Source organism: Mastomys coucha, unplaced genomic scaffold (assembly GCF_008632895.1).
Source record: "Mastomys coucha isolate ucsf_1 unplaced genomic scaffold, UCSF_Mcou_1 pScaffold4, whole genome shotgun sequence".
Classification (NCBI taxonomy): Eukaryota; Metazoa; Chordata; class Mammalia; order Rodentia; family Muridae; genus Mastomys; species Mastomys coucha.
The window spans coordinates 14,046,468-14,053,780 of NW_022196910.1; the positions used below are offsets into that span (position 1 = coordinate 14,046,468).

Consider the following 7,313-nt stretch of genomic DNA (forward strand, 5'->3'; position numbering starts at 1 on the left):
CCAGGCTGGCCTCGAACTCAGAAATCCACCTGCCTCTGCCTCCCAAGTGCTGGGATTAAAGGCGTTCGACACCACTGCCCCGCTGTAGTCAGTGTTCTTAACTGCTGAGCCATCTCTTTAGCCTCTCTACCTTGTTTTTCAAAACAAGATCTTTCATTAAACCTGGAATTCACTGATTCATCTACACTGGCCAATGTCTTTGCTTCCTTGTGTTAGGAATACACCACATACCCATATGCTGCTGGACCTGTGGCTTTTGATTTAGCTTACTTTTGGTTTTAGATGTGTGCTGGGGTTGAACTTAGGTCCTCTTGCTTGCATTCTGAGTACTACTGAGCCATTTTTGCTAATAGTTACTGTGACAGATCTTGGTTTTGTTGTTGTTAATGTTTTGAAACAAGGTCTCACATAGCCTAAGCTAGACTTGAACATATCATGCATCCAAGGATGACCCTGAATTTCTCACCCTCCTGCTTTCACCTCCTGAATGTTTAGGGTCACAGGTGTGTGCCACCACACCCAGTAATGGGGAAGGAATCAACGCTTGCACAACAAACACTTTTCTTAGCATTGGTTCTGTCTTAAAACAAGAGCTTTTATCTCTCCATTTTAAATCAGTGACTCAAGGTTAGTACTTATTCTTGCTTTTAAGAATAATGGGACTTAGCCAGGCGTGATGGCAAACGTCTTTAATTCTAACAATGAGAAGTCAAAGGGAGATGGATCTCTTGAGTTCAAGGCCAGCCTGACCTACAAAGTGAGTTCCAGGACAGCCAGGACTACACAGAGAAACCCTGTCTCAGAAAACAAAACAATTACAATAATAATGAGACTTAACCAGAATTTGGGAGGCAGAGGCCAGCTTGATCCACTGAGCAAGTTCAAGCACAGCCAAGGCTACTTAGAGGGAACCCTGCCTAAGGGAGGGAAGAAGGGAGGAAGGAAGGAAGGGAGGGAGGGAGAAGGAAGGAAGGGAAAGGAGAGAGAGAGAGAGAGAGAAAGAGAGAGAGAGAGAGAGAGAGAGAGAGAGAGAGAGAGAGAGAGAGAGAGAGAGAGAGAATCTTTGATTCTATAGTCACAGGATAGCTATTAGGTGAAAATTAAGACCCTTTCCTATTCTGAGCAAAGTAGGAATTCTTGCCAATGAGATTGAATATCCATTACTTTCAAGAAGGAAAAAACATCACATTAGTCCCACAGAACACTGCAAATAACGCAGGTGTCTCAGCACCAGGGAGTGGAGGCAGGAGGATTAGGAGTTTAAAGACAACCTCAGCAGGTGGCTCACTTAAGACCAGCTGGGCTACTTGATAATCTTATCTTAAAAGCAAACAAAGGAGCTGGGCAGTGGTGGTTCACACCTTTAATCCCAGCACTTGGGAGGCAGAGGCAGGTGGATTTCTGAGTTCGAGGCCAGCCTGGTCTACAGAGTGAGTTCCAGGACAGCCAGGGCTACACAGAGAAACAATGTCTCTAAAAAAAAAAAAAAAAAAAAAAAAAAAAAAAAAAAAAAAAAAAAGAGGCTAGAGATGATTAGATGCCACTATCTGTTGCATAACACTTTCTCTGAAACTTCCTACTGGGAAGCTCCTTAAGCCGAAAGGTAAACAAAGTTCCTGTAATTGACCAGATTCAGTAGGTCCCCCCTCCCTTGCCAGAGTAAACAATAAAAGCCGACAGTCCACCTCAAAGTCTATTAACAGAGTAAAACTGCAAAGAAGCCTTTAAACAAGCCAAGCGGAAAGAAGACTGGAGACCAGACCAGCTGCTAAGAGTTTAGAACAACTAAGTCACTAGAACGGATATTCTTCAATGTGTTGAGCTGACTGGCTGTGCAGTGAGTTTCAGGATCCCAGCGTTTGTGAACTGTCACCCATGCTCATGTAGGCATTGGTTATTGTCTCAGTTTGGGTTCTATTGCTGTGAAGAGACACCATGACCATGGCAACTCTTATAAAGAACAATGTTTAATCAGGACTGGCTTACAGGTTCAGAGGTTTAGCTTATTATCACCATGGCGGGGAGCATGGCAGCATAAAGGCAAACTTGGTGCTGGAGAAGGAGCTGAGAGTTCTACATCTTGATCTGAAGGCAGAAGAATGGGACTGTCCCAACACTAGGCATAGCCTGAAGGCATGTGTGAGAGCGTGTGTGTGTGTGTGTGTGTGTGTGTGTGTGTGTGTGTGCTGTGTGCGCATGAGCACACGCGCACACACACACACACACACACACACACACACACACACGAGACCTCAAAGCCCACCTCCACAGTGACATACTTCGTCCAACAAAAGTCTGACAGATGCTATAACATATGTCAACCTAAAGGACATGCTGAAATAAACCAGTCACAATGGACATGAATTGTTGAGTCTCCTCTGTACAAGATACCTAGAGTGGCCAACTTCATAGAGACAGAGATAGAATGAGAGGAGCATAGGTTGAGGGAAGGAAGGAAGGAGGGAGTACAGTCTCAGTTTTGAAAATTAAGTTCTTGGGTGGCTGCATAGCAATGTGAATGTACTCAGTGCCACTGAGTGGCTTTAAAGGGGTTCAATGGCTTTTTGATTGTTTGTTTGCTTGCTTTTGCTGTTGGGGCTCTCACCCAGGACCTCACACAGGCTTAATCCCGAAGCTCCACCTCCCAGCCCTAAAACGTGCATTTCCTGGCCTGTGTACATAGGAGACTTATAGAGCCATCCATGTTAGTTTTGGGGCAACCTAGGGAGTGTGCCACACCTCAAGACATAGCAGGTAAGGCTGGAGGGCAAATCTTCTAATGCTGGGTGGGGCACTGGCTCCTGGCCAAGGCAGGTCTAGACTGTAGCCCCAAATCCCTGCCTCACTCTGCAGGTATCTGTCTGTTTGGAGCCAGCGTGCCTTGGGGTAACATGTGATGTACTTATTTTGGTCAAATATTTATGGGAAGTAATGATTCTTACCAGATGTCGTGACCCGGGTCTCATAATTCCAGCACAGAGAACAGTGAGGCAGGAGGATTGCTGTGAGTTCCAGAACAGCTTGAACTATATAACAAGACTGTAGTGAGAGTTTTGGTTTCGTTAAAAATCCAGTATGTTATATGAATGTCTTTGTTTTAATCCCAGGTGTGGGATATGAGGCTGTTTCAGTTTGTCCACAGTTGTTAACTATGATTGTCTCATGCTCTACGAAGGCATGATTTTTTTCCCACCTGCAGATAGTTTAATTCCGGGGACTTTGAAGAGGCTGAACGTCCTCAGCCCTCCACTGGTGTTGTATTTACTATTGCTGGTTTGTAGGATATCTGGTTTGCTGGACTGCTGGATATCCTGATGTCAAAGATTGGACTTGCCTCAAGGAACCCACTGACCCTGATCAGCAGAAAATTGCCTATAGAGGTCTATGTCTTCTTTCTCTCCTACCTAGTGTTGGGGGTTGGAAAAATTAGCACAGAATAAGGTATAAGGGCCCAATATGATAATAAAACAAATATGCCAACACAAGATCCTGTCTCAAACAAACAAACAAACAAACAAGGGCTGGTGAGAGGCCTCAGTGGGTAAAAGCACTTGCTACCAAACCTGACAACCTGAGTTCAAACCACAGGACCGACATAATGGAGGGAGAGAACTAACTCTTGAAAACTGTCCTCTGACCTTTACATGGTCATCGAGGCAAGAATATGCACATGTGCTCACGCACACGCATACACAATATCTATCTAGTTATTCAGATAGAAGGATAGATAGATGATAGATAGATGAATGGTTAGATAGATAGTCAGTCTTAATTAGGGTTTTACTGCTGTGAACAGATACCATGTCGAAGGCAACTCTTATGAGGACAACATTTAATTGGGGCTGGCTTACAGGTTCAGAGGGTCAGTAGATCATCATCGAGATAGGAGCATGGCAGCATTCAGGAAGGCAAGGTGCAGGAGGAGTTCTACATCTTCATCTGAAGGCTGCTAGGGGAAGACAGGCTTCCAGGGAGGTAGGATGAGAATCTTAAAGCCCACGCCCACAATGACACTCATCCTCCAACAAGGCCACACCTACTCCAATAAGGACACACCTCTTAATTGTGCCACTACCTAGTCTAAGCATATTCAAACCATCACAGATGGACGGATGGATGAAGTTCTGCCTTGTTAGATTCCAGCGTGGGTCCCCCACTCTTGAAGAATCAGGAGGGAGATCGTTGCAAATTGCAGGTGGTTTATTATTACCAGTATACTGGGGTCGTCCTGCATTCAAAGCAAAGGCGACAACCAGGACAAAAGCACACACACTTTTTATACCTTTCAGTACATAGGTTTACAGCATGAGTTGGTTATCTCTCGTTGGTGGAGCCCATTGTCTTTTGTTCTCATTGACCTTTATGCCCCAGTTGAGGGGGAGATACCAATTGCACGTAGGAGGGGTCGGGGGGGATCTACTCTCCCAGGGACGTTACCTGGAACCGGGCATTACTCCCCACAATTAGGGCATCTCCTGGGGACTGATGTTTGCTCGATAAATTCTTCTGAAGCTTTGTCTTTAGGCTTAATGGACATTCCTTGCTCCTTGGTATTTTTATGAAGTGTCCCTATTTGCTCAATTTTTACAGCCTCTCATGTCAAATCATGACTCTCAGGATAATGAAGAGATGTAAGTACTATGGTGTCTCATAAGGAATTGCAAGTGGTCATTTCCAGCATAAAACATGGCATAAAGGTTCTTCTCCGGGTGGTAGTACATACCTGTTATCCCAGCACTTGAGGTGTGGAGGCAGGAAAATTGAGAGCTTGATACCAACCTCTCAGTAACACAGCAAGTTTGAGGCCTGAAACCCTGTTTGGGGGTGGGGCATGTTGCTGTGGGGTGTGTGTGTCAAAGGACAGTGTGTATAAAAGGGTGAGCAACCCACCCATGGCATTTCTTTGGAAATGTATAAAAGGGCTGATTGGCCTCTCTGAGTAGGACTAAGAAACAGGGCGTGGCTTATATATTATAGATCCTTCCCTAGTATCTTAGATCGAGGGGCTGAGCTGAATTTCAGGTGTTTTAAGGCCAGCCAGTGAGCACAGGGAAGGCTGTGGTGACCCCACAGTGGTGGAGATCCGGTGACAACCAGTAAAATAAAGGGAAAACCTTAGAAGAGGGGCTGCACTCGGCAGGTTAATGAAGGCACTAGGTAGTCTATCAGGCCCTATCTAGAAAGTGAATCCTGCGTCCTGCCCTCCTGTGGGACTGCTACATGCTAAGAGCTTAGCCTAAGGGAGCTACAAGATAAGACAAGCCACCCCCTTTATCGGGAAGCCTCTTTTGATTCATCAGGGTAAAGAACTGATGTTTTCCAGCACACCCTGGTGTAACTTTGAACTATGTGTAATACCTACTCAAAAAGCAACTCCAAAGGGAAATCAACCATGTTTGCCTTCATTTCCTCCAAAAACTTTTTTTTTTTTGAGCTGAAATATTATTTGTTTTGTTTTGTTTTGTTTGAGACAAAGTGTCTCTGTACGGCCCTGGAACTCATTCTGTAGATCAGGCTGTTCTCAAACTTAGAAGAGATTCACCTGCCTCTGCCTCCTGAATTTTGGTACTAAAGGTGTGCACCACCACCATCTGGATAGGATATTTTAAGATATAACAAATAAATCCTCAGGGAAATATTACGGAGATGGTACTTGGTGTTGGAGAAACAGCAGGGGACAAAGGAAAATCCCGTTTTATAGGAAACTTACCCTCGCATAGGAAACATTCTAGCATGGGAAACGGTGAAGAGAAAAACCGCACAAGAATGGAAAGGTAAGATACAGGTGTGTTCAACCTGTTCACATTGTGCGGTCATCCTGTGGCCTCCAGAGTTCACTGGTGAGAGCCATGGAATCAAGTCCGACAACTGCAACAGCACAAAACTACCCCATCTGTTCTAAGGACGTAAATGGTTTTGTTTGGTTGGTTTGTGTTTGTTTTGAGACACAGACTCTCTATGTAGCCCTGGCTTTCCTGAAGCTCCGTAGGTAAACCAGGAAGGCCTCAAACCCATAAGAGATCCACCAGCTGGGATTAAAGGCATTCACCACCATGTGTTGAGTCTCTTTGAGAATTATCCTGGGCTACATGTGCCCTGTGATCTGGGTACATCTGCAAGCTGATAAAGCACAATAAACTAAGAGAACTGAGTAGGTCTGAGAATCATGAGGGAGATTCAGGAGTGGTAAAGGGGTACATTTAATTAACTGCTCTCAAGTAATCCAGGCTGGCCTCAAACTCATAATGTAGCTGAGAAAACCTTGAACTCCTTTCTGCCTCTGCCTTCCAAGTGCCATTATACCAGGCTATGCGGCAGCATTTTAAGTAGATGAGTAAGGCGCCTCCCGTGGTGAGAAGGGAACCTTTTAATGCAAACTCTGCATTTATGCACTTCCATTTGTCTAGACACGTGGGTTACATAGGTAACTTGTACATGAAGATCTCTCTACATTTTAGATTCCTTAGGGCAGTGATGCACCGTCACTCTCAATTTTAAGTTTTCACTAAGACCGCACCACCTTGAGGCTGGGGAAATGGCTGCACAGTTAAGAGAGCTTGCAGCTTTTGCAGAGAATGTGGGTTCAGTTCTCAGCATCTGCATCAGGGAGCTCACAGGGAATCCAACACCCTCTTCTGGCCCTTAAAGGCATCCGCATACATGTAGTATACAGACACACATAGACATAAATAAGAATAAAACTTAACAAAAAGGATTTTCTCATCTCAGTCAGCCACGTGATTCAGTGAGTAGAAGCGCTTGCTCCCAAGCTTGAAGACCCGAGTGAGTTCCATCCCTGGAATCCACATGGTTATGGAGGAGGAAGAAAACCGACTCTACAAAGCTGTCCTCCACTCTCCCCATGTGCTCTACGGCACATGCGCACTCCCATCCCCATACATAGTATGTTAAATGTCATACTTTTTGAAAAAAGCTCTCCTCCTCTCTTGGTGGGCTGATGAGTCATTTTTTCCTCCCTCACACCGAAGCAGCGTCTTCTTATCCCGTGATCAGTTCTTTCCTAGCTCCGGAAACACTGGCCCATAGCTCAGGGCCGCAGCCTCTCTGGTTTGGGCCAAGTGTGTCCGGAAGGTTTTTCTGTTCCTGTGCAAAAGGATACTCAGAACTTCTGTTCACAGCAAACGTCACCAGGAGGGACCTAACCGTTTACAGTGGTATCCAACACGGGCTGGACAGTGGGCATGGAACAACAGAAGTTTAGAGGACCCGGGGTTGTGTATGTGTGGCTACTTGGGTATGGTGCTTGCTCAGTGTGGGTGAGGTGTCAGGGCCAACGCCAGCCCAGCACAGTG

General features: G+C 45.4%; 1 long non-coding RNA gene across 1 annotated transcript in view; it reads left to right on the forward strand.

Annotated features, from left to right (window-relative positions):
• LOC116075697 overlaps nt 1–6,948 on the forward strand; it is a 20,939-nt gene extending 13,991 nt beyond the window's left edge. Inside the window, exon 3 of the long non-coding RNA XR_004112687.1 lies at nt 6,730–6,948. This is a non-coding gene — a long non-coding RNA (uncharacterized LOC116075697). The remainder of the gene's footprint in view (nt 1–6,729) is intronic.
• Nucleotides 6,949–7,313: the final 365 nt, after the last annotated feature.